We start from the raw sequence: 24,901 nt of genomic DNA on the forward strand, positions 1-24,901 counted from the left end.
CAGAGATCTTCTTAAGAAACTCAGGAGATCAATTGACTTTGTCATTGGTGGGTTTTTAAGGGTGCCAGTATTTCCAAGGTCACTCAAATCTGCAATTACCCTCTCTACTACTTGAATTAATTCAGCCACTTGCTGTGGCTGGTGACTTTTAATAGCAAGGATCTTTTGTAAGTATTCCACTATTTCAATTGCAGTAGTTTTTACATTGCAATAGCAGTTTTCCAAAACAGAAAATATCATCTGCTGAGATCTGTTGCAGTCTTCTCATCAAGACTATCTAGCAGCTGAATCTTTTTTTTTGACCTTGGAACCAGTAGGGTTGTCCTGCTTCTGGAGCGCTTTCCAGTCCTCCTTTCACCTGTAAGAACTCTTATTTGTTACAAGTGATTTTTTGGGAGAGATTTGTGGAGGGTTTTTTTTTCGTGGCACGGCACACCCTTTAATAAGACCATTGTCGAGGGGCTCTGTAATGCACACCATTTCACCTACAGTCACCAAAATTCATGCGCAATTCATGCAAATATAAATCAGGAAGTTGGCTATTATGGGTTGTTTGAAAAATGCATGCTCTGGAATTTGAAATACTCGTTTTTATGGGGTTGCCACCAAACTCAGTCTACGAAATTTACAATTTTGGTTTTGAATGTGATTATTTTGAAAAATCAGGCAGTGAATTTTTAACTCCCAATCATACAATTCATGCCAAACTTTGTCAACATGATGACAGATGAAGGCTGTAATGCTAAGGTTGTCCACTAGGATAAGAAATCTTTTAGCCTTAATTCAGCCTAATCCATTTTCTGTCAATGTCCATCAATCATAACTATACAAAAACTATATATAGAACTATACAGACACTATACAGTTGTACATGCTTACAGACAACATACAGATGACACTGCACAGTATACAATTTGTGGCAAGGTGAGTGAGAAACAGGGACATAAACAAGGTGCTGAATGCAAGAAAATCCCAGGGGGGTGATTTTATTGAACAAAATGGAGTGGATGGAGTCAGTGATGATCCTCTGAGCTTTCCTCATACACCATCTGATATAGGTTTCCTGGAGAGATAATTACCTCCTGCAATGTGGTGGGCAGTCTACAGAGCTTTGTGGTTGCCAGCAGTGCTGTTTAAAAACCAGGCAGTGATGCAGCCAGTCAGGATGTTGTCTACAGTGCAGGTGTAGAACGTTCTGAATGAGCTGAGGAGGTTTCTCAGAAGTCTTAGGAAGAAGAGGTGCTAATGTTCATTCAGCACTGCATCTATGTGTGCAAATCCTCAGTGATATGAACGCAGAGGAACTTAAAGGGGTCATCGGATGCTAAGTTCACTTTTTCATGTTGTTTGAACACTAAATGTGTGTTGGCAGTGTATGTACAAATCTACCCTATAATGATAAAAATCCATGCAGTGGTTTTTAATTGATCTGTAAAAATAATATTCCCTTTTTCAAATCAAGCCATTTTTAGATGCCTGTCGTTGTGCACTGTAAATTCTAATTAGTAAACCTTATTAAAAAAAGCATGCAGGGGGGCGCTAGAGGGACCTCGCCGAAGATGGCCGCATAATCTGTTAGCTCCGCGCCAGTTCCCTTTTTTTCTAATTTATCTTTCAGTTAATTCGACCCAAACTTGAAGTCATCGTTCTTACATTAAACATCAATGTCCGAGATCAAAGAATCGCGAGACTTTCCGCTCTTCACGTCCTCTCGGCCTTCCAGAGCTGCAAAGAAAAAACAGGCCGAGGCGGAGGAGGCCTCGTCAGATCAATCTGACGCCATGCTGACAGAAATTTGCTCGCTGGGAGCCAGCCTGGGCAATATCGATGGCAGATTGAGTGCAATCGACAGCCGCTTGGACAATATTTCTACATCAGTTGGCGCAATACAGGAATCCCTTTCTAATTTAACCGGTAGAGTGGCGTCGAACGAGTCACGATTAACCGAGGCAGAAGCAAGAATCTCCGCCGCTGAAGATGGCATGCTAACGCAGGAAAGAAGGAATCACGTCTCGGGACAAAGAACTATCATTACTTCGAGCCAAAATAGATGACTTGGAGAACCGAGGCAGGTGGAAAAACCTGAGGATCGTCGGCCTCCCTGAGAAAGCTGAAGGATCTGACCCTGTCGTGCAATATCTAACAAGGATGTTGCCGAAATGGCTGGACCTTACCCCTGAAACAGACTTTGAGATTGAAAGAGCTTACAGGTCTCTCGGCCCGGTGCCGGGAGCAAACCATGTTCCACGAAGTGTTTTGGTGCGTTTCTTACGCTATGTGGACAAGGAGTTGATACTGCAAGCAGCGCAGAAAAAACGGAACATCAGCCATGAAGGGATTCAACTGCGCTTCTTCCAAGACGTATCCGCAGAGGTGCTGAAGAAACGCCGGGAGTTTGACGATGTCAGAAAAAACTGTCTGCTTGTGACATGTTCAGAGGCTTTGCTTATCCTGCCAAACTTCGTTGCCTTCACGGAACTCAGATGCATTTTTTTTTCTCCCCAGCCGAAGTCATGGAGTTTTTGAAAACATTGGAAGATAAGTAATGCCAGAAGGGTACAACAGATACAAGTATATTAAACTGAAAGTTGTTGGTTCTTTTATAGACTTTTTTTATGGTGTTGACTTTTAACAATAATCCGAGGACGATTTATTTGGAAAATGGATACATGGCCAGGATTTTTTTTTTTTCTCTCTTTCCTTCTTTTTGTTTTTATATTATAACCGTTGTGAAAGAAAATTTTTTTTTTTTTTTTTTTTTTTTTTTTAGCGGGTCGATCGCTGGTCAAACATTTAATCCTTGGATATTGGATTTACGGGAAGGGAACTGGTCTGTAGCGCTTGTGCGCCCCCAATGGGTATAACTCTGTATTACTAGTTGGTATGGGCTGTTACTATCTTATGCTCGGTGCCAGTCGGGTACAGTAACCTAAGTTTTGTCTCTAGGGGTGTGCCTCGTCGTTTGGGGACGAGGCCGGAGGGCAGGGGGAGGGGGTTTTGGGTTCAATATGTTATGTTTTGTGTTCTAAAATACAAAAATCTTTCTCGTCGGTCTTATGTATGTCTTAGGTATGATGCAGTCTTAAACTTACAGTTTTTTTGGTTTTTACTTTTCTCTGTTTCATGACTACGTACAATGCGACCAGGGTTATTACATGGAATGTTAAAGGGCTAGGACATGTGATTAAGAGAAAAAAAATATTAACTACTATCACTATGCTACAAGAGACACGTTTATCTGATTCAGAACACCTAAAATTAAAACGGGATTGGGTTGGACAGATATTCTTCTCATCGTGTAAAGCAAACACCAGGAAAAGAGTTTATTATTTTAATCAGTAAGCATTTCCCTTTAATTTTAGAGCATCAGATTAACGACCCAGATGGAAGATATGTGTTAATTACAGGCACAGTATATGGGCAACCTATCACTATACTTAATGTTTATGCTCCAAATGAGGATTCCCCTGAATTTATATCTAAAGTCATACTTTTGTTTAATCAGTACTGCAAGGGCTTGGGACTTTGTGCTGGTGACTTTAACTGTGTCATGGATCAAAAAATGGATAAATCCACTTCAGAAACACTCACCCACCCTAGAGCATCCCTGGTCCTCAAGGAACTTTGTAACGAGTCTGGAATCTCTGATGTTTGGAGAGAATTTAATGGGGGAAGTAAAGAATACACTTTTTATTCTAACCCTCATGGCTCGTATTCTAGATTAGATTAAATTTTGATCCCCATTCAATATCTTCATGCGGTATCTGCATGCCAAATTGGCTCAATTGTTTTGTCCGATCATGCTCCAGTCTACATAGACATGATGCTAAACGTACACAGGACCACAAGGGTCTGGAGATTTAATTCTTCCATGTTGAATGATCCATCGTTTTGTGATTCAGTTCGGGAAGGGCTAAAAAATTATTGGACAGATAATGAAAATTCACCAGTATCATCTGCAACTATTTGGAATGCAGCTAAAGCTACAATTAGAGGGCATATTATATCTTATACTTTTGCATACAAACGAATTTGGTCTAGAAAAAGGCAGGAGTTAGAAAATGAAGTAAAGAGACTGGAATGTTTACATAGTACAGCCCCTACTCAAACAAACTGGGCTCAACTATGTTGAGCCAGAGCGGAACTTAATTTGGACCACAGAAACCACATTAAAAAACTTATTTTCTTTTCAAAACAAAAGTACTATGAATATGCAAATAAACCTAATAGATTATTGGCCCATCTAATTAAAAAAACAAAGAATGAGAGAACAATTAATTCAATGAAGACTCCAGATGCGTCAGTTACATATGATGTTGCTTCAATTAATAAATTATTTAGAAACTTTTACAAAACATTATATAAATCACAAGTTACTGCTGGACAATCTGATATTACTGAATTCTTAGATAGAATTCCTCTTTCAACTATTTCAGATGAAGATAGGACATTTTTAGATTCACCTTTGTCGCCAGAAGAAGTTTTTAGCACAATCCATTCTATGCCCTCAGAATTTCACAAAAAATTCTGGCCAGAACTTTCTCCTATTTTAATACCCGCCCTCCAAAATGCATTAGATCGCGGAGTGGCTCCTGAGTCATGGAAAACAGCATCTATTGATCTTCAAGATTGTGCCTCTTACAGGCCAATAAGTCTTCTGAATACCGATTACAAAATACTTGCCAAGATACTTGCTCGCAGACTTGAAGCTGTGTTACCACAGGTTATTAAGCCAGACCAGACAGGATTCATAAAATCACGTTTTGGCACAGACAATATTCGTCGACTCTTAAATATTATAAATTCAATACAAGCATGTAAAACTCCATCCCTTATTATCTCCCTTGACGCAGAAAAAGCCTTCGACCGAGTCGAATGGAAGTTTCTTTTTGCCACCCTTAAGAGATTTAATCTAGGTCCCAAATTCATTGATCTGATAAAATTGCTTTATGCTAGCCCTCAAGCTACTGTGACTACGAATGGCCTGACCTCAAAACCCTTTGACATAGAAAGAGATACAAGACAGGGGTGCCCTCTTTCACCCCTGCTCTTCGCCCTTGTAATTGAACCACTAGCTGAATCTATAAGGCAATGCCAACATCTTTTTGGAATAACTGTAGGGGATGAAGAACATCGGATTTCTTTATATGCAGATGATGTGCTGCTGTATATTTCTGAACCAGATAGGTCAATCCCAGCAATATTAAAATGTATTTCAGATTATAGTATTTTATCCGGATATAAAATTAACCTGTCAAAATCTATGGCACTCTCTTTCCATATCCCTAATTTACTCGATCTTTTATCCCTTTCACCCTTTAAAATTACTTCTGTTGGTTTTAAATATCTTGGTATGTTTATTACACCAATACTTAAGGATTTATTTAAAGAAAATTATGCCCCTCTTTTTGAAGTTATTAAAAAAGACCTTAACATTTGGAGGACACTTCCTATTTCTTTTTTGGGTAGGATTAATGTGATTAGAATGAATATTCTCCCTAAATTTTTATATTTATTTCAATCCCTTCCTTGTTACTTACCTAATACTTTTTTTAAAGACATTAATAAGCACTTTTCTAAATTTATCTGGAACCATAAAATGCCCAGAATTAGCCTTAACAAATTAATGAAACCAAAAGAAATGGGAGGAGTCGCTTTACCAAATTTACGCCTTTACTTTTGGTCAGCACAGGTGAAGCATATGGTCAGCTGGTACAGCGAAAGGACAGACTCTAGATGGTTCAACATGGAGGTAACAGCTTGTGCTCCTCTCCCAATAAAATTCCTGCCTTTTATTATAAATATTAAAAAACTTGAATGCGTTTCAACAAATTTCATCATCTCAAACACTCTTTTGACATGGGGAGACATAAAAAAGTATTTTAAAATTCCAGCTAATATCACTTTGTTTTCGCCTATTGCTTTTAATCCTGATTTTCCTGTATCTTTACAAAATATTGGCCTTTTAGATTGGTCTAAATTAGGGATTCTAAAGTTATCATGCCTCTTTACAGGCAGTACACTAAAATCTTTCCAAGAAATTTCCAACCAGTATAACATTACGCAATCCAATTTTTTAAAATACCTTCAGCTGCGTCATTTCATAAAATCTTTGTCTGATAAGGGTAAATTGAGATTTGAACTTGCTGCCATAGAGCAAATTGTAACGAGCAGTTTTTCCAAGGGGTTAATATCCAAAATATACAAAGCTTTATCTTACTCATGTACATCTTCTTTCGAGAGTTTAAAGAATGTGTGGGAAAAAGATTTAGGTCACGAAATTGAAGATACAGATTGGTCTGAAATATGTAACAATTTGTTCTCTAAATGTACTTCATTGGGTATTCATGAACTCAATTATAAATTCATTAACAGAGTTTATCTTACACCTTTACGTCTGAAAAAGATTTACAGAAACTCCTCTGATCTTTGTTTTAACTGTAAAAAATGCAAAGGAACATTCCTTCACTGTTTTTGGTATTGTGACAAAATCATTTCTTTTTGGAAGAAAGTACATAATTTTTTACAAAGGCTCTTTAAGTTAAAATTGTGTTTTTCTCTGGAATTTTATTTATTATATGTTGGAGTAGAAAATGTGTTGGACTCCCACACCAAACACTTGTTTCTAATTTTGGTTTATCTGGCAAAGAAATGTATACTTCTATTGTGGTCATCTCCTCAGGTACCATCTTTTAAAATGTGGTTGTCTCAAGCATGTACACTATTTCCTCTCGAGAAACTCACCTATGATATACATCAAAAGTCTGATGATTTTTGGCAGTTATGGACACCTTTTTGGTGCTACATTAATAATTTCTCTTGACTCTCTATTTTATGGTGCATATTTAGTCCCTAGCCTGATTGTGTTAATTTGCTTACTTGTTTGTATATTTCCCATTACTTCTTACTGTATAGCTGAGACTGTATTTGTATGTGCATGTGTATTAAAATAACCGACGATTAATAAAAAAAAAAAAGCACGCAAACCGATTGCCTTGAAAAAAACAAGTAAAGTGAAATAAGAACAGTATTTTGTACTTACAAAGGTTTATTTAGTGTTGTAAACTTACACGCAAGTTCTGGTAACTCAGAATCACTTAGTTGTATTTACTTGAACAGAAATCTAATTTACTTGCTAAAACCATGCAAACCGATTGCCTTAAATAAATCAAGTAAGCGTTACTCTGGTGCTAGAGTAATGCTTACTTGGTTTATTTAAAGCTATCGGTTTGCATGGTTTTAGCAATAAATTAGATTTCTGTTCAAGTAAATGCAACTAAGCACTTAAATTACTAACTATTAATTTAAGTAGTAATAGTAACTAGTAGTGTGCTTCAAAAATCCATTACAAATTAATGAAAACAATGTTCCATTCATATGACACATAAATTTAAGGCAGTGACAATTCAAAGTTAAAGGTAATGTATTACACAAACCAACAACAATCTGATACAAACCAACAACAATCTGATTTAGGGTATGCTTAGTGTAAGAAGTGGAGGTAGCAGTAGGAGGATGAGTTTAAGTATGGCACTGGGTAGGCTGCACACGTTGCCAATGGTTTATATAATTAAAGTTCAAAAAGTCACTTTAGTTTCAGGGTTTTGTTTTGTCCCAAGTAAAGCACCACACTTTAAATGAATCACCAAGTGTTTTTCATGGTATTAGGTCAATCCAAATGTAGCAGTAATCCAAATGTACCAAATGACACTCCAGAAGCAAACAGTTGATGTAGATTCTACAGACTGTTCTTTGCAGTGTACCCTGAACAGTGATGGCAGAAGACACAGGGTCAAGGCAGAGAAGATTTGGAGAAATTCATAATCTTCAATGATGGTCAGCAATCCAACACATATTAGTGTCCAGACTGCATCAACATCAGACACCTGCATAAAAAAACAAACAAATAAAATATTAAGTAGGGCAATGTGATGGTTATTTGTCAGTGTTATCTGTCCTGCCTGGTTCACCAAAAATTTTAATTTGTTATCATTTACTCACCCATGACTTTTGTTCATTTTGGAATGACATGAGGGAGATTAAATGGCGTAGTTTTCTTTTTTGGGTGAACAAGGTATATAATCAACAATAATCTTATAGAAGTATCTCAGTAATATAAGAGCAAATACACATTACATTTTCCCACAATTAAGTGTTTGTTTAAGGTGTATTTATTTATTTATTTTTTTTTTAGAACTTACAAAGCGGGTTAGTAGTAGAAGTATCTGGGGTAAACGCAAAATGAAACAGGAAGGCCCAAGATGGGTGTGCAGTGCTGTCAAATCTGGGTTCTAGAAGAAAAAAAAAAAGAAAAAAAAAAAGTTTAAGACATTCAAGTGTTATAGTACAAATGTTTTTGTCAAAGTGTCAATAAAGAGGTCATTAACTGTTTATTTTAAAAATTTTGAAAACAATTAACGTAGCAACATACATTTTAGGGGTTGTAGGGTGTGAAGTGTCCTCTTAAATCTGCAAAAAAAAAAAAAAAAAAAGTGGTTAGAGGTATACTGCATATGCAAGACTTTTTAAATGAAATTGTAAATAGTGTAGCACAGTGATTACTGAGTAAAAAAAAACTGCTGTACTGCTGTGTATTAGCTTGAAATATCTCACCTCCAGTGTACTGAGGCCTGTGCTGATGAGACCGCTGTTCAGAGAAGGCAGTTGCCACAAACACTTGTCCTAAATATGACAAATAAAAGTAAGTTACACTAGTGTTGTGGCTTCTAGATTACAGACACATTCATTCCTTGACAGTTGCATGTTTTAGAAGGGTTACATTAAGAAAGAAAGAAAGAAAGAAAGAAAGAAAGTGTCCACATTTCTATACATATCTATTTGAGGCCACAGTCATAAAATCAATTCAAAAGCAGCATTTCCTCTGTATTACTGTAGAAATAACAATTACTGTGAGACAAAGAGCTCATTTAATTTAAACCACAAAGGTTTAATCATGCAATGGCAATAATTGTGATGTATTAAAACATATATGATGATAAAATTGTAAATTGAAAAATTAACTTAAAATCAACATGGGTTTGCGGCATCAACTCTGGGCAAAACAGAAAACTAACTACAAAGTTTTACATTTGTGACAGTAAAAAAGCATCTAGTGTAAACAGAATCACTTGTCTTTTGTCTACTTTACATGCAGCCCATGCACAAAATAGGGCTAAGTCAGTTAAAATTAGCAGCAGACAGAAAGACACATTTACACACAATTATTTTTTTGATAACTTACCTTAGTGTCTTTGTCCAGAGGTAAAAATGCAAGCAGTCTCTGCTTCTTTTCCCAGTTTCGGCAAATTCTTCGCCAATTAGCTGGCGCCAACCGATGTCAGCACAAATTCAAAACATTGCTTGTTGCGCATGCTCTAACTGTCCTAATTTCTTCTTCTGTGGTTTTGTTGCACATTAGCAACACATTAGCGCACTGCTGCCTCTCACTGGTGTATTCATGTCATTGGTTTTGTTGTGACTACTTGAATATTTTAAGTAAGCCTTACTCAAAGCAGCAAGTAAACTGTTTTTTTCGCCTTGAAATTAGCTGTAACTTGATAAAACCTAGTAAGTAGAGCATCTAAGTAAAGATAACTAATTATATACAAGTAAGGTACACTATTGGATTTTACAGTGTGGCGTCACACCGACCAAGGCCGCTCTGACGATAGTTGATTGACATAAGCGCCTTACCTAAGATCAGTTGTAACAGTCCAACCTCCATGTTTTGATGCCAGAGCAGGGATGTAAGTAGGGGTGCTCCGATTGATCGGGTACCGATCATTATCGGCTGATAATCCTTTAGGGATGTTCGATCGGCGGTCTCTAAAAAGGCCAATCTCATAAACCGATCTAAACCTGATGACGCGCCTGCTGTGAGAGGTTTGTTACGGCAAGCAGCGGCACTCTTTTCGGCGCGGGTAAAAGAATTATAATGCTAAAGGTGAGGTACAATTAATATTTCTTCATTTAATAACTTATAAAGTATTTTGAAAACCTTATGTGAGCCGTAATTTCACAAACAGAGCGAGTGAATGACCGCGCACTCTCTCTCTCTTTCACTATCAAAAGTGCACAAATGGCTTCCAATCGCCACATCGCGTCTGACTATAAGCCAGCTGCACAGTTGACACAAGAATTGTTACTTGCACAACAGAATTAGTGTCGCATCGTCGCTAAAGATTGTAAACTGCATTTCTTTTTAATTCTTCCCAGTGTTTAACCATTCAATTTAATTGATTCAATTGGGAATCGAATCCAAATGATTCGGAATCGACTTGATTAATTGATTCAGAATTAATAGATTACACTTTGTTAACTGTTCGTCCAGCGAAAAGTTTAACTTAGTATATCTTACCAATTCTGGATGTTTATATTATTTCCGTGGTCATCGAATTATAATATAAACAGTATTAGGTTGCTATGAGCTAGGTAGCAAAATCTTGGCACAGGCAGCAACTTTCTGAACACAAGAAACAAGACAATGTTCTTTCCAGTGAAACAAGAATTTATTGAACTACTCTAAGATACATGAACTAAACTACTAACAATTACACACACATACACACACTCACACATGCATACGGTTCAAGGAATGAGAGTCTATGGAGTTTGAAGGGAATCCCACAACTACTAGTATCTGCTACTAGTTCTTAAATTGCAACCTGAGAAAACCATAAAAGCAGAGATTTATCTTTTAGCTGCTTAAGGAATTTTAGCACCAGTTCAGCAAGAGATTAAGGAGACCTTGTTTTACTTGCGTTCGGGTTTTCCTCTGTGGGCTCGTCTTTGCAGAGGGAATCACGCCACTTCTGATTGGTTGCCTGGTTCTTTGGATGACGTCTTTGGGAAGCCTTCTGTGGTGATTGGACAGTTGGTGAGGTTGGATGAAGCTTTGGTTGGTTGCTTGGTTACACGGATGATGCTCTCGGAGCTCAGGTGAGCGCTGGCGAAGTGTTTCTCTCGTAGCGAGCGTTTCACGCTGTTCACGCTGTCAGGGTGTTTCAAGCTGCTTCCGCAGTTCGGTGTTTCGCGCAGTTCGGTCAGTTCAAGCTTCGGTTGGTTGCTTGGTTATCGAGCATGATGAGCTTGAAGTTCTTTGAAAGTCGGAGTTGCGGGGCGCAAAGACCTTGAAAGTTTCACGAACCTTTAGCTGGTTCTGTAGAGTTCTGGATGGCACAATCGCGTAGTTGGTCAAGCCAGGAGCAACCGGAGAGCGAACTCAAGCAAAAGGCACATTTTGATTTTAACCGGGCCGACGAAGTCGTTATCCGAACATTAATCGTTAACTGATCAGATTAGAATATTAAATTAGAATTGAATGAAAATAGAACTGAGGAGTGTCTGATTAAATATGCAAACATTTTTTTTCAGTTTTATTTTAACATGTGCGAACAACAGCACACAGCACACATCGTCAAATTTTCATGCACCTACAGTGTTTCCGACAACGGAGAAAAACAAATTAATATAAATAAAAAGAAGAAAATAAATAGGCCTGCACTAAATATTTTTTACTTAAATAACAAATTAAGATTACAAAACAAAAACACGCTGAAATCCCTTTGAAGCTTTGAAGATCAGGCATAGGCAAATTTTTTCAGACATGGGCTACTAAGTTTTTTCGGTTAAAAAAAAAGCAGGCCTGCCTAGTTTTTATTTAAAAAAAGTACCACGTTGACGTGCTGAGGGGATAGTCTGGAGCGCAACCTATTGACAGTTAATCCCGCGGCAGAAAACACCCTCTCAGATGGCACAGATGTCCCAGGAATGCAGAGATAACGCCGCGCTAGAATGGCCAGTCTTGGGAAGCGCAGTTCATTTGCTTTCCACCAGTCAAGAGGATTAATATCCAAAGAGGGCGGATTGTCTCTCATATAAATGTCCACCTCTGCTCCATAATCAGTGGCTTGTTGAGGAGTGGTGTAGTCATCTCCCAGGAGCAACATCATGGCATTGCTCTGGCTGGGTTTTGTATCTTCAGCTTGGGCAGCAGACACCGCTTTCTCATCACCTTCCCTAGTGGGCATTTCCAAAGCATTTCAGTAAGTTTCGCTTTTGCGGCTTCTTTCTCCGCTTGTGCAAAAAAACAGAGATGTTTATGGCGAGGGTCCAGGACAGAGGCAATCAGCGCTGGTTTGGCCATCAACTCATCTGAGTCAACCTATGGCAAGCAATATCCTCATAATTAGTTAATTAATAAATAATAATAATTATAAATTATCATCATCTACCTCCATGCGGTCACTTAAGGACTGCTGAACCTTCGCCTTGAACTCTGTTACTCTGTAACTGTCCTCCTCGGCTCTCATCAGGTGTGTGTTCAGGAGGCTGAATGTGATGGGGTAAATGTTGGAAATTGACACGTTCTTTTCTGTTGACATTACGGTGGTTGCACATTTTAAAGTTTCCAGCACTGGCGCAATCTCAGCCATTATCTGCCAGTATTCATCTCGCATCTCGAGGGTTCTGGCATCTTGCATTTTTGTTACTGTTCTGTCAGACAGAACAGCTGTAACAGCCCATCTTTGTTCAAGAAGTCTCCCGAACATGTCACACACAGAGTTCCATCGTGTTTTACACGATAGAACAAGCTGGTGTTTCGGAAGCTTTATTCGTTCTTGTTTAGCTTCCAGTGCCTTGCAAGCAGGTGTGCTGTGGTTGAAGTGGCTGACAAACCGCCCAGCTGCAATAATAACACAATGCACAAACACATTAAATCCATCATTTACAGCAAGCTGCAGTGTATGAGCAAAACAGGGAACCGAGTCCCAGTTCACCCATCCTGGAGAGTTTGCAGCCACAATGTTGCGTGCATTGTCATGAACACATGCAGACACTTTCCCATTTAGACCCCAGGTCTCCATCGCATCAACTAGTTTAGCTGCGAGGTTCTCAGCTGTGTGTCTGCTTGTCATACTCTGTGTTAGTAGGACAGCTGAATTAACTTGCCAGTTCTCATCTATGTAGTGGCAAGTTATTGTTATATAGCTTTCTGTTGTAAGTGCCATCCAGCAGTCAGTCGTAAGGGCCACAAACTTTGTGCAACTGAGTTGTGTTTTAAGCATTTTTTTCCTCTCCTCAAAACAGGCTTCAATTCTACGGGTAATAGTAGGTCTTGATGGGATATTGTAATTAGGCTCAATATAGCTCAGCAGCTCTCGAAACCTTCACCACAGACGACAGTGATGGGCATAATGTCCTTAATCATTGAGCAGATTCTCTGAGTTATCTCTTCAGATCGCCATGCATCACATCTTCTCCCTGATAACATTGAGGGCAATGTTTGTTGTCCTTCATTGCACAATGCTTGTGGATGTTTGCTTCGCAAGTGATATTGCATCGTACTTGTACTACTGGTGTATTTTAATACCGCGTAGCATATTTTGCAAGTCACTTCGTCGGCCTTTCTATCGAAATGGTCCCACACAGTACTTCTTTTTACTCTTCATTTTTTGCCCGGCAAAATACATCTGAAGGCACGTGTGGTTGCACGTGATAACGCCCCATGAGTTAACAAATAGCGTATGTGTAGCATATTTATGCCGCAAAACTTTATACTACTACTACTAATAATAATAATAATTTTAAAAAAATATATAAAAACATTTTAAACCGTTTAACTGATAGTAATAATCAGTCAAAATTCATTCTTTCAGTTAACGGTTAAACGGTCAATATGAGCATCCCTAGTTGTAATGCAAGCATCGTACCTAATATCAACTTTTCATTCACGTCAACATCTTGAAAATAAAATGAGCTTTCATTCAATACCAAACATCGGGTATCTTTCATACATATTAATAACTTTGTCGACCTAACAGGTTATACACACATTGGTTAGCTTGGTAGGTTACAATAAACACACCAAGCCCATAGGAGGTATAAAAACATACTACTAATACATACTATTGCTCTAACAGCAATACTCAAATAATTGTTCTTCCAAACTCATAATGTAAATGTAATTTGTGATGCGCATTCCTATGCATTCTTCAATGCAGAAGGAGAGTGTGCGTGAGGAATGTGAGAGGAGGGGGACACAGGATGTCCAAAGGGGTCATGAGAGTCACGCTGGATGGATCCTGTGAGCCCTGCAGGCTGGACGTGTCAATGTAAATCTGTCTTTTCGTGTTTATTCGATTTGCCAATTTATGTATAGTTGGTCACCAGTTACACTGACCATCTGTTCCGTGGCTAGTCTCAGAAAGGGGGGAGCACTGTAAATTAGTCTTTTACTGTGTTTCTTGCATGGGTTTGACTGCGGCTGGTCAAAAGGTGATGATAAACCATTTGTGGCTTCAAGTGGTCCCAGCAGAGAACAAGAGTCCTCTGTCCTCCTGAATTGATGTTGATCTATCACTGGTTCACCCCTGCGGTGAGAAGTCAGCATAGGACAGGAACTGGTCAAGACCCGCTGGCGTCATGTAAGCTCCCAATCTGTTTTTATGGTCATCCCAAATGGCTCACAGAAGATTCTGAGTTGTCTCTGAGGCCTTATATATGCCCCCTTTGCATGGTGAGGTTCCTGGTGTGAACCTCGGCAGGCACTGGAACAAGAGGCAGAGAGAGAGAGAACAGGCACACACAAGACAAACAACATCTCCATCACTGACTGAACTCTGGTGCAGGACTTCAGTTATTTGGACAGGTACAGTTAGAGGCACTTGAAATGACGGAGAGCACATTGGTTAGGATTATCGCAAATTGGGTGAATTGATTGATCTACTTGTCAGGGTTTTGACAAGGCGGTATAGGCGTGATTTCAATCAGGTTTGTTGAGTTCTCGGGGTCAGGTTCTTAGTTTTGTCACGTTGGGAAGGATGCGAAATCATAATCATGGCTAGGCTATCTATGAGGAGCCTACTTCTCACAGCACATGGGCCATGAGGGTGGCTAGGAGTTGCGCTTGGGCTTAACTGTTTTGGTACGACCATGAACAGTTTGTAGATGACTTTGATAATTTGGTTTGAAAGGTGCGGTGATTATGAAACATTGTGACGGTGCCGAATTGTGACTCAGCCTAGATTTTGCCCATGTCACCTTAAGGTGGCTAGACTTACAGCGTTGGTGGATGTTAAACAGAGTTCCTACAGCCACAGCAGCCCCAAGATTTGTTCGAGACACTGGTTGTACCCGCTTAAGTCAGCCTGGGTCTTGCTCATTTTCTGTAACTGGCGCAGCATGTGGTTCACATCTGCCTGCGTGTGGGCGAAGACTTCCCGCCTGCCCATTTGTTTGGGGGGCTGAGAGGGTGTAGTTTGCTCTGAAAACATCACAGGGTCGAATCGAACGGACACCCTCTGGGTGTAGGTTTTGTAGTTTGTTATCGATAACCCCGATCACGCGGTGAGGCAGGATGGCGGGTTTCAGCATCTTCCTGGTGATAAAACACAAACAAAAGGAACAGTAAGCTGTGGTAATCATGGTTTGGCAGGTCAGCCTGATTGCCAACCAGGATTTCTAATAATGACTTTTGATACTCTGGTGTAGGGTGTCAATCCTACTATCGGGACCTGAGCTTAAAAGCAAGGTTAATGGGAAGTTTCCAATGATGGCTAGGAAAAACAAAAAAGGAGAAAAAGGAAAAACACAAATGAGACACAAGGACACTGAATGGGGTTAGACAGTAAGGATGAGTGTCGCATGTGTGGAACAGCTCCTTTCTGCTGGGGTAAGTTTTGGTCCCAGCAGTGCGGTAGAGGAGAGTGTCTAGGTGATTTGGGTGGTGTTTGGAGAAGATCAGTGTTTTCCTAGAAGGAAAGAAATTGTTAGTGGGGTGTGTGGTATAAGGTGTCGGTCTGTGTCAGCGGGTGTGGTCCTCCCCCTTTTCCTGTTGGTTGGAGCCCAGATGTCTCTTTATCTGATTCCGATGGACCCATCGGAGGACTGGCTCGCTGCGCCCTTGTCTGATTCTGATTCGGTAGGCAACAGGCAAGAGTTTGTCCACAATCTCGTGGGGCCCCATCCAGTGAGGTAGGAATTTTTTGGACAGGCGATGGGGAGCATTCTGCCATGGTTGGGCGAAACTGTAATACCACACTTTGTCTCTGACACTGAGTTCCTGGTAGGAGGCCTTTGGTTGTATTAGGCTTTCCGACTTTCTGCGCCTTTCTGGAGTTGTGCTGCACGAAGGAAAAAGTCATTCTCAGGTGTTGGTGCAACTCTTCCAGGTACTGGTGGGTGGGTAGTAGGTTCATATCACCGGGTGACAAGGTTCACACCAGGTTGGTGGACCGGTGAGGGGGCAGGGGCAATGGAAGTGTCATGATGTGGTTCATTAGCAAGCAAGCTGTCGTTTCAGCAGTGTCGTTTGGGAGCTGGAAGACACTTTACCCACTTTGTGAATTTGCACACCACGGAAGTATTTGTTACCTCGGGTTGACCGCGGCAGAGGTCCTACCCAGTCTATCTGGAGATCTGACCATGGGAAGGTCATTCCTTTCCGCTGTAGTGGTGCTCGGTGGTTTGGGTTTGCTGGTTGAAACTGGCAGCACACCAGGCATCCTTTCACATATTCTGCTATGTCTTGCTGCATGCCGGGCCAGTATGCCACTTGTTTGAGTGTTTCATAGGTGGCTTTGGCGCCATGGTGCCCAGCACATGGTGCATCGTGGGCATGAATGAGCATCGTCCCCCTTTGGCCATGAGGGACTACAAGCCTTGGCGTAGTATGGGGCTCAGGAACATATGTGATGCCATCATGTAGATGCAGCATGTGCTTGATGGAGTGGAAGAGCTGAGGGAGCTCAGTCAGAGGCGGTGATTGGGTTTGAGGATGGGTCTGAGATGTGAGCAGCAATAGTGCGTAGTGCTGGATCCGATGATTGAAGAGTGAGGAGGTCAGCAGTGTGAAACTGAGTGGAGAGCTCGATTTGGGAGGAGGCAGGGGCAGCAGGTGCGTGCTGGCGGTGGGTGATGACTGTAACTGCCAGGCTGGGTGGGAGGGCCTGAAGTGTCCACGGCTCTCCGTGGAGTGCACCTGCTTTGGCAAGGGCATCAGTTTGGTCGTTGAGATCTTTGTCTTGCCCTGGCTGGCGTGAATGGCCTCTGACCTTTTTCCAATAGACGATCATGTCGTGTTTTGTGACAATGGCATCGCATGCTTGGAAGAGGTCTTGGTGTTTGACAGGTTTGTTGTTGGCAGTCTTGAAGCCATTCTGTTTCCATCCCACCAGGTGGCATGTGAAGCTTAGGCGGGCATAGTTCGAGTCAGTACAGATGAGGAGTTCTTTGATGTTGTGAGATGCAGCTAGTTGCAATGTGATGAGGATGGCTGCAATCTCAGCATATTGCGATGAGTGCAGACCAGGTTGAATTGTTGGGGTAGGCAAGGGTCGTTGTTGACCCAGACCACGCCTGCGCCTGCTTTCAAGTTGCCCTGGTGGTTGTACGAGCAGCCATCAACGTACGCTGTGGGCATTCCCTCGCACGCATTCTGTCAAAGTATCTGTGGTTCGTTAGTTGCAGTTGTGGGGATTCTTTGGGTTCTTCTGACGTGTACAGTGTGTCGGAGGAGCAGTTCTGGCAGGCTGCAAGTCCGTCACCCAGTGACGATTTGTGGTTTTGGGCATATCTTGCCTCTACGTCACGGCTTTGCAGTGTCATCAGCCAGGTGGCTATGCATGCGTTGGTTACAACGCCATCTCAAATTCGTTGGCTGTTGAGTAAGGTCACAGGTTGGTGACATGTTTCAATGATGACTTTCTGTGCGCCGATGTAATTGCAGAAGCGCTGGATGGCCCATACGGTGCAAAGCAAAGCTTTTTCGCAGTCTGAGTACTTGCATTCGGGGGTAAGCAGCGTCTTGCTGGCATAGGCCACCACCCTCTTGTCCTTGTCATGGCGCTGATACAATCCTGCGCTGAGGCACTGTTTGGAGAATCCTGCTTCTAGATAGAATTCTTTTCCTGGGTCCGGGTAAGCCAGGCATGGGGCAGAGCACAAGCGTTGCTTGAGCTGACTCACAGCGTTGTCCTGGGCTTCCGTCCAAGTGAAGGGTTCGTCCTGTTTTAGGAGGGAAGTGAGTGGATGTGCGATGTCAGAATAATTCTCAATGAACTGCCGTGAGTAGTTGCAGACCCCCAGGAAGCTTCGCAGCTCAGAGAGGTTGGTGGGTGTTTTTATGTTTTGGATGGCTTGAGTGCGGCTGGACTGTGGCTCAATGCCTTCTCGTCCAATGAGGAGGCCGACGTAGTTCACCTTGGTCTTGCACCATTGTCCCTTGTGAAGGGCGATTTTAGCTCCTGCTGTCGTCAGCTGGTTCAAAACGTGATCAATCTCTTTTAGGTGGTCTGCTACGTTGGCGCTTTTGAGAAGTAAATCATCGACATAGATAATATTGCCCCTGGCTCTACCATCGGGGCAGGCTTTGTTCAGGAAGATGTTAAATTCGGCTGGTGAGTTGGCATAGCCGAAGGGACATCGCATGAAGGTGAATTGGCGATTCGCAAATGTAAAAGCCAGCTTATGTTGGTCGTCGGGATGGACAGGGATTGTCCAGAATCCTGAGGCGACGTCCAGGGTGGAAAGGATCGTGGAACCTTTGATTTTGGAAAGTTCTTGATCCAACTGGGTCATAGGCCATCGTGACAGAGGCACTTGTTGGTTCAGCTTACGGTAGTCAGTGGTGGGTCACCATTTGCCGTTGGGCTTTAGGACTGGCTATATCGGTGCGGAGTACGTGCTGTTACAAGGGTGGATGATTCCCTTTTCCAGCACAGAGTCAATGATTTCTTCCACTGGTTCGTATGACGCGATTGGAATCTTGTACTGTCGCACGAATGTGGGTGGTGCATTCGGGTCTGTTGGGATGCGCACCGTGTGAATGTTGGTTAGGCCACAATCAAGAGAATCCTTTGTGAAGGAGTCTTTGTACTTGTATAGAACTTCCTTGAGTCCTTGGCGATCCGCTTCATTGTGCAGGGCGTCTGTTTCCCTCAGTATCTGTTGGATCTGTGCATCGAACCCGGTGTAGGGTTCTTCCGTTGTTGAGGCTTCGGCTGGGCCCTGGTCTACAACGGTCGCTTGTTCTGGACGTGCCATCGCAGGTTGTGTTGAGACAGCATAGACTGCGAGATGCGTGTCCTCGGTTAGTTCCGATCGGCAGACGCTTTCTCTGGATACTAGCAGAATAGATGTGATTGCGATGGTTTCGTGTGGTCTTGTGAATGTTACAGTGTCATCATACTTGTCTGCTATGGGGCCTATGACAGGTACCGTTAGCTCAAAGTCATGGAACGACTAGTCGATGAGCCATCCCAGGTGGCTGGCTTTGGGCATGTTGATGTCTGAGGCCGTGCAGTTGTTGAATAACACATACACAGCGCGAGATGACACCTCGATGAGGGGGCGTGGCTTCCAGAGTCACTCCTAGTTTTAGGCAGGTCCTGGAAGGTTGGAAGAAGGCTAATTTGCTGTTCAAAGTTTGACCAGGTCGCATGTTGAGTCGGACACTGACACTCTTGCTGTAGGCAGGTATTGTGACTTCTTGTTCATTGATCATGGCACATGCGTCTGGCATTGTTTGACCAGACTGGAGGTTTTTGAGGTTCACTGAGGCTGTCAGTTGGTGTGACGGGGGAGCCCAGATGACATCGTTCAGTGTGTCAATGTACGTGTTAAGTCTGACAATGATGTCTGCCCCAATGTAGAGATCGTGCAGTAGGTTGGGGACAACAAGGAAGTAATGGCTCAAAAGTCTGTTATTCCATTGTATGTCCACCGCACTGATTACCTTTGAAGTAGCCATCGCTGTTGATGAGGGACTGAGGGGGAAACGGCTGTGTTTGGTGACATGTGGCAGGCTCGGGAGTCTTTGCTTCAGTGCTTCGAAGAGCTTAAGACTGATGGCTGAGTTTTCAGCCCATAGGGCTAGCACTGCATCAGACACAGGAGTGTCTTGGACATTTATGGCAGTACTGATTTGAAGGGGACCTGAGTGAGTCCATGCTTGCAGCGAGCAGAGAAAGGGGTCTTGGTCTTTGCTGCTTGCTGTTGAACTTGAGCTTGGCCTTGGCTTTGACCTTGTGACATCATTCAACACACTGGAGACAGTGTCTGTCGTTTGGCACTGTGACTCGAGGGAGTCTACTGACTGGAAGGGCAGAGGCTCGCGGACTTGTGTCCACATTTTCAGGTGTTTAAAGTCTATTAAAGGGTTCGAAGCGGTTGAGCAGATCTTTCCCTATGAGAAGTGGATATGTTTTTAGGGGTGAGATGTATACTGGATGGATGAGGTTCATTGGTCCCACCGTCAGGTGAATTGGGGCCACATGTTTCAGTTGTAGACCCGTGTGGGAGTATGCTTGGAGGTTCAGTTCACACCTTTGGAGTTTAAGGACGCCATTAAGTTTCTTGGTTCTTTCTTGGATTTCTTTGAGGAGTTCAGTTGACATTAGAGTGATGTCAGCTCCTGTGTCCAAGAGGGCTTCGACTTTGATGTGGTGTTCGATGATGATAGAGAGGTAAAACTTTCTTGCTATACCTTTCTCGATGAGATCGCCCAGGAGTTGAGGGACTGGAGTTTGGGATGACAGTGGCAGGAGGTCCTGACTGATTTGGGGTTCTTCAGAGGAGTGGCAGACGACCAGGACAGCACTTTCAGGAACTTGACTGGTTTCATCAGCAGGTGTCTGTTGGAGGCTGCTGTGATTGGACGGGTCAGGTGTGAAGTCAGTTTCTGTGTCTGAACTTATGGGGTTACAGTTCTTTGAGGGCAAGGTGAAGGAGTGCTGTTCTCTGTAGTCTGATGGCTCAAATGGTCGCTGTCTTTCCGTTCTGCTGCTAGTCAGGCTGAGTCTGGTTTCTCTTTCTTTTCCCACTTCCGATCCTCTTCCTGGCGTTTGAAAAACTCTTGCATCATCATTTTCATCAGTTCTTGTGAGTCAAAACCTGGTGAGGTCTTTGGCTCTGATGTGGGTTCAGTTTGAGCTCGGTCAGAGTGAGATCTCTGGGGGTTCTTTCGTCGGTTTCTGGGGCTGGTTGCTCCAGGGTGTGATTGTCACTTTCCCTTGGAGTTTCCACCAGATTCCCACGAACCTTTTCCTGAGCTTCCTGATGAGGTTTGCGGGTTCCATGACCTGTCCCATCGACTCTCTTGAGGTCTTGAATGGTCCCAGGATTTCTCCCAGTGGCGTCCAGGTGAGTGTTGTCGTCCACGTGGTCCATCCCAGCGGTTGTTTCTCTGTTTAGGACGGGGCCGATGTGAGAGTCCCGTTCTCTATTGGACGAGGATGATCTCCATTCGTTAGGTGGCTGCTTTGCTCTCTCTGGGTGGTGGGCACCTTCGAGGGCCATTCCCTGACTCTGAGTGGTGAAGTCAAGAACTGCTGCAGATTTGGTGCCCTTTTCTGCTGCCATCTTTTGTTTGCCGTAGGCTTTGTGTGCCAAGTCTCGCAGTTGCTGAGACGTCATTGTTCGTGGGCAAGCGAGAACGCCAAGGTGATGGCTCACCCCTGGGTGAAGGTTTCTCAGGAAGAGGGTTTTGAAGTTCAAGTCCTCTTCCATGTCAGGTTTGTTGCGAGCTCCGAAGTATGCCTGTCTGAGTCGGCTGTAGTAAGCTTGAGGGGTCTCGTTACGACCTTGTTTGGTCTCCAGGGCGGCCACCAGTCCTTGTTCTGACTCTGGATCTGCAAATTCTTTGATGAGGGCATTTTGGAGCAGGTGATAGTCCGTCTTTGTGTGGGCGGGCTGTCGGTCCAGAAAGCTCCGCACCTCAGGGCTGGAGGTGGTTCGCAGCAAATAGAGTCTATCTTTGTCTGTGACGTTAGGTCTCATTTCCAGATGGAAATCAATGTCTTTCAAATAGGCTTGGACGTCTTGTCCACCTGGCGCGCTTGGGTTGAACTTGGCGACGTTCCTGGCCAGTTTGTCGAGATCTTTGAGGTCCATGCCATGTGATGGTCTTGGGCTAGCTTGGGGAAGTTCTCTGAGCTTGGTTGTGAGGTAGGTTTCTTCAGAGGGAGCTGGTGAGTGTTTTAGGGTTGCTCCCTCTCCCTTCTGCTTGTCAGTCCAGGAACAGGGGACCCGGTCCTGCTCTGCGGGGGTGAGTTTGGGGCCCGCCGTGTCCTGGTTTGCTCAGGACGCAGTTCATAAGCATGTTTGAGTTCTTCTTTGACAGAGTCAGACTCTTCTTTGATGTGGTCTAGCTGTCGCATTAGGTAGCTGATCTCTGTTCTCGCCTCACTCAGGTGGGTTTCGAGGGCTTTAATTCTGCTGTTCTTGTCTCTGAAGTCCAACTTTGCCTTTTCAAGTAGCTGTTCGGCGTACTGCAACTTGTTAGCAACCTCGGTGTAGTCTGACTTGGCTTGTTCCATCTCTTGAGAGGTGGTTGTCAGGGTTTCTCGCAGTCTGGCGATCTCCTCCTTGGCGCTTGGATCTGCCTCCTCGGACCCTTCCTGTCGGTCCTGTGCTTCCAGTTCTAGCTGCTCGATGCGTCGTTGTGTGCGTGTCAGCTCCTGCTGGAGATGGGCGGAGTGCCTGTCGCTCAGCTTGAGGGTGGCGATGAGGGTGTGACTTAGGGAGCCAGTGATCTTGGCTAGTTCTTTGTGATTGTAGCTCTGGTTTGGATCTTGTCTCATGATGCTTGTTATGTTGTCATCCAGCTGGTCTTGTGTTTGATGTCTCAGAGATTCAGCGGCTCTGGGTAGGAGGCTGTCTGTTACAGCACTTAGCCAGGTTTCTAAGTCCTCCCAGTGGCTGACAGGGTCTGTTGTGTGAGACATGTTTCGACATGGGAAGAAGGCCTTGACCACCGACTGACACAGACCTTGAAGAGAAGGAAAAACAACAAAAACAAAACAAACAAACAAACAAGGCAAAAACAGCTGTGTGAATGTGCGGTGTCAGGTGCAAATGTTCTGTGTGAGGTGGGCTGGTGAGAGTGTTTTCTTCAGCTATGGTCCACCGCTGGGCGTGCTTCTAACTCGTAGTCGCTGTGGAGGAGATTAGAGGGCCCGCGCAGGTGGCACAGCTAGGGACAAGGAAGAAAAGAGAACAACACACACAACACGGAACAGAGTGGTAGTCGTCTGCTTCCCCCTTTCCTAAAAGGGGAGAAAGAGAGGGAAAAAGAGAGAAATACAACACAAAGAACAATAATATTTGTAGTACGATGGTTAATGCTAATGGGAGGATGAGAGAGAGAGATGAAAGAAGAGAGAGAGAGAGACAGCAAACTTCTCTGGCAGTAGAATGAATGCCGTCAAATTTCTTCACCTAGTTTTCTACCCTTTTGTTTATGGGGTTTCAAAATACAGTGACTGTGATTGTTATTATAATCCCCTCCGGGTGAAGGAGAGAACAATGACAATGAAAATGACAATATTGGTTTCTTCCCTGACAGGATTGACACCATACACCATAAAAATGCGCTGTTAGATGCGGGTTACGACTGGCGACACAACTCGGTTCTCCTGTTGACCTGCTCTGGTCTTGGTTGGGTTTGATCCCGTGATGAGGAGGGAAATAAGGAAGTGAGAGTCAGACAATTTTGACACAAAACATTCAGTTATGCGAATATTGATTAAGTGTCTTTAAAATTCTCTGCTTTTATGATCCTCACAGGTACAACCCCAAACACAGCAGCAGTAGTAGGATTAGGAGAGGACAGCTAGGAGGGAGAAGGAGAGGAAGCCCATAAAGGAATAGCAATGTTTAATTTCTGGATATTAAAGTTGCAAACCCTTAAAGATTGCTAATAATTATCACTTGTGATGCTTTGTTAGCTTTTGTGTTAAAGTGATTATGTTTAGGTTAAATCATCTGTATCATTGCAGTAGAGAGGAGAAAACCATACTCATTTGTGAGTTATGTTACACTGTAAGTTGGTAATGGTAATTACCAAGTGTTACAGTTTGTGATGCCTCATCGAAATTTGATCAAAATAAATTATAATTGCCTTAACCAGTACGCATCACTGGGCTATGAAGAGGAAACGTAATGATCAAATGACAGTGAAATCAAAATGTCAAAATCAGGAATGACAGTTAATGATTGCTATTGAATGACTTTGCCATTAAATTTGTAAAGAGCCATCAACATAAACTAATCAACAGGTATCATTACTATTGAATCAATCGATAAATATCATGAAAGGGTTGAGGGAGAAACCATGATTAATCAAAGTTCAAATCAGTAATGATAGTTATTGATCAATATTAAATGATGTCTTGTCCAAATTGATCAAATCAATTGTAATTAAATTAATCAGTAAGCATCGTTCCGGTATAGATGAAGAGAATTAAGAATAGTGAAACTAAAATTGTGAGCTCAGGAACGTTAGGTAATGATTAATGTTTAGTGATTGTCATTACCTCATAAAGAGTATTTATGAAGAAATTAATCAGTATGTTAAAGTACTGAGAGGGCAATCATAATTAACTGTTAATAAAATTAAAGCTTATGGTTTACCTGATGGAGTAAGCAAATTTATGAAAGAAATTACACCCAAGTAATTAACAGTTAACTTTGAACAATCAAACTTTATTGGTTGGTTACTACTGCATCATAATTAACTGTTAATAAGAAAAATGTCTATATCTTTTAATGGGATGGAGTAGACAAAGGGAATGTAAGTGTAAAGAGGAGGTAGATGCAGATTACTAAATCACTTCAACACTGCGTTCAGCTACAATAGGCCACCAAAATGCTACATGCTAACCGCTATCCTTTGATGCTAATGGTTTTACATAGGCTTCAATGCAAATGCGTTAGCTTCAGTTAGCTTAAATATCCAAGTCTGTTTACAGTATGGCGTCGGCGGACTGCGCCTGCGCACTTAAAGCTTATCCCAGAACAGGTATCTTACGGCTTCCGGGTTACGTCTGTTGCTATGACGACGTACACAACAACAAAGCCAGCATGTGGGTTATGCAAAGTTAAAAATGCATTGAATGAAATG

At 42.5% G+C, this 24,901-nt stretch overlaps 1 protein-coding gene and 1 pseudogene across 2 annotated transcripts in view; one reads left to right on the forward strand and one right to left on the reverse strand.

The window, feature by feature from the left end:
* def8 (differentially expressed in FDCP 8 homolog) overlaps positions 1 to 24,901 on the forward strand; it is a 169,262-nt gene that overhangs the window by 14,603 nt on the left and 129,758 nt on the right. The window lies entirely within an intron of this gene.
* On the reverse strand, positions 20,789 to 22,726 carry LOC127180580 (uncharacterized; annotated as a pseudogene).

The sequence above is a fragment of the Labeo rohita genome, chromosome 18 (assembly GCF_022985175.1).
Source record: "Labeo rohita strain BAU-BD-2019 chromosome 18, IGBB_LRoh.1.0, whole genome shotgun sequence".
Taxonomy (NCBI): domain Eukaryota; kingdom Metazoa; phylum Chordata; class Actinopteri; order Cypriniformes; family Cyprinidae; genus Labeo; species Labeo rohita.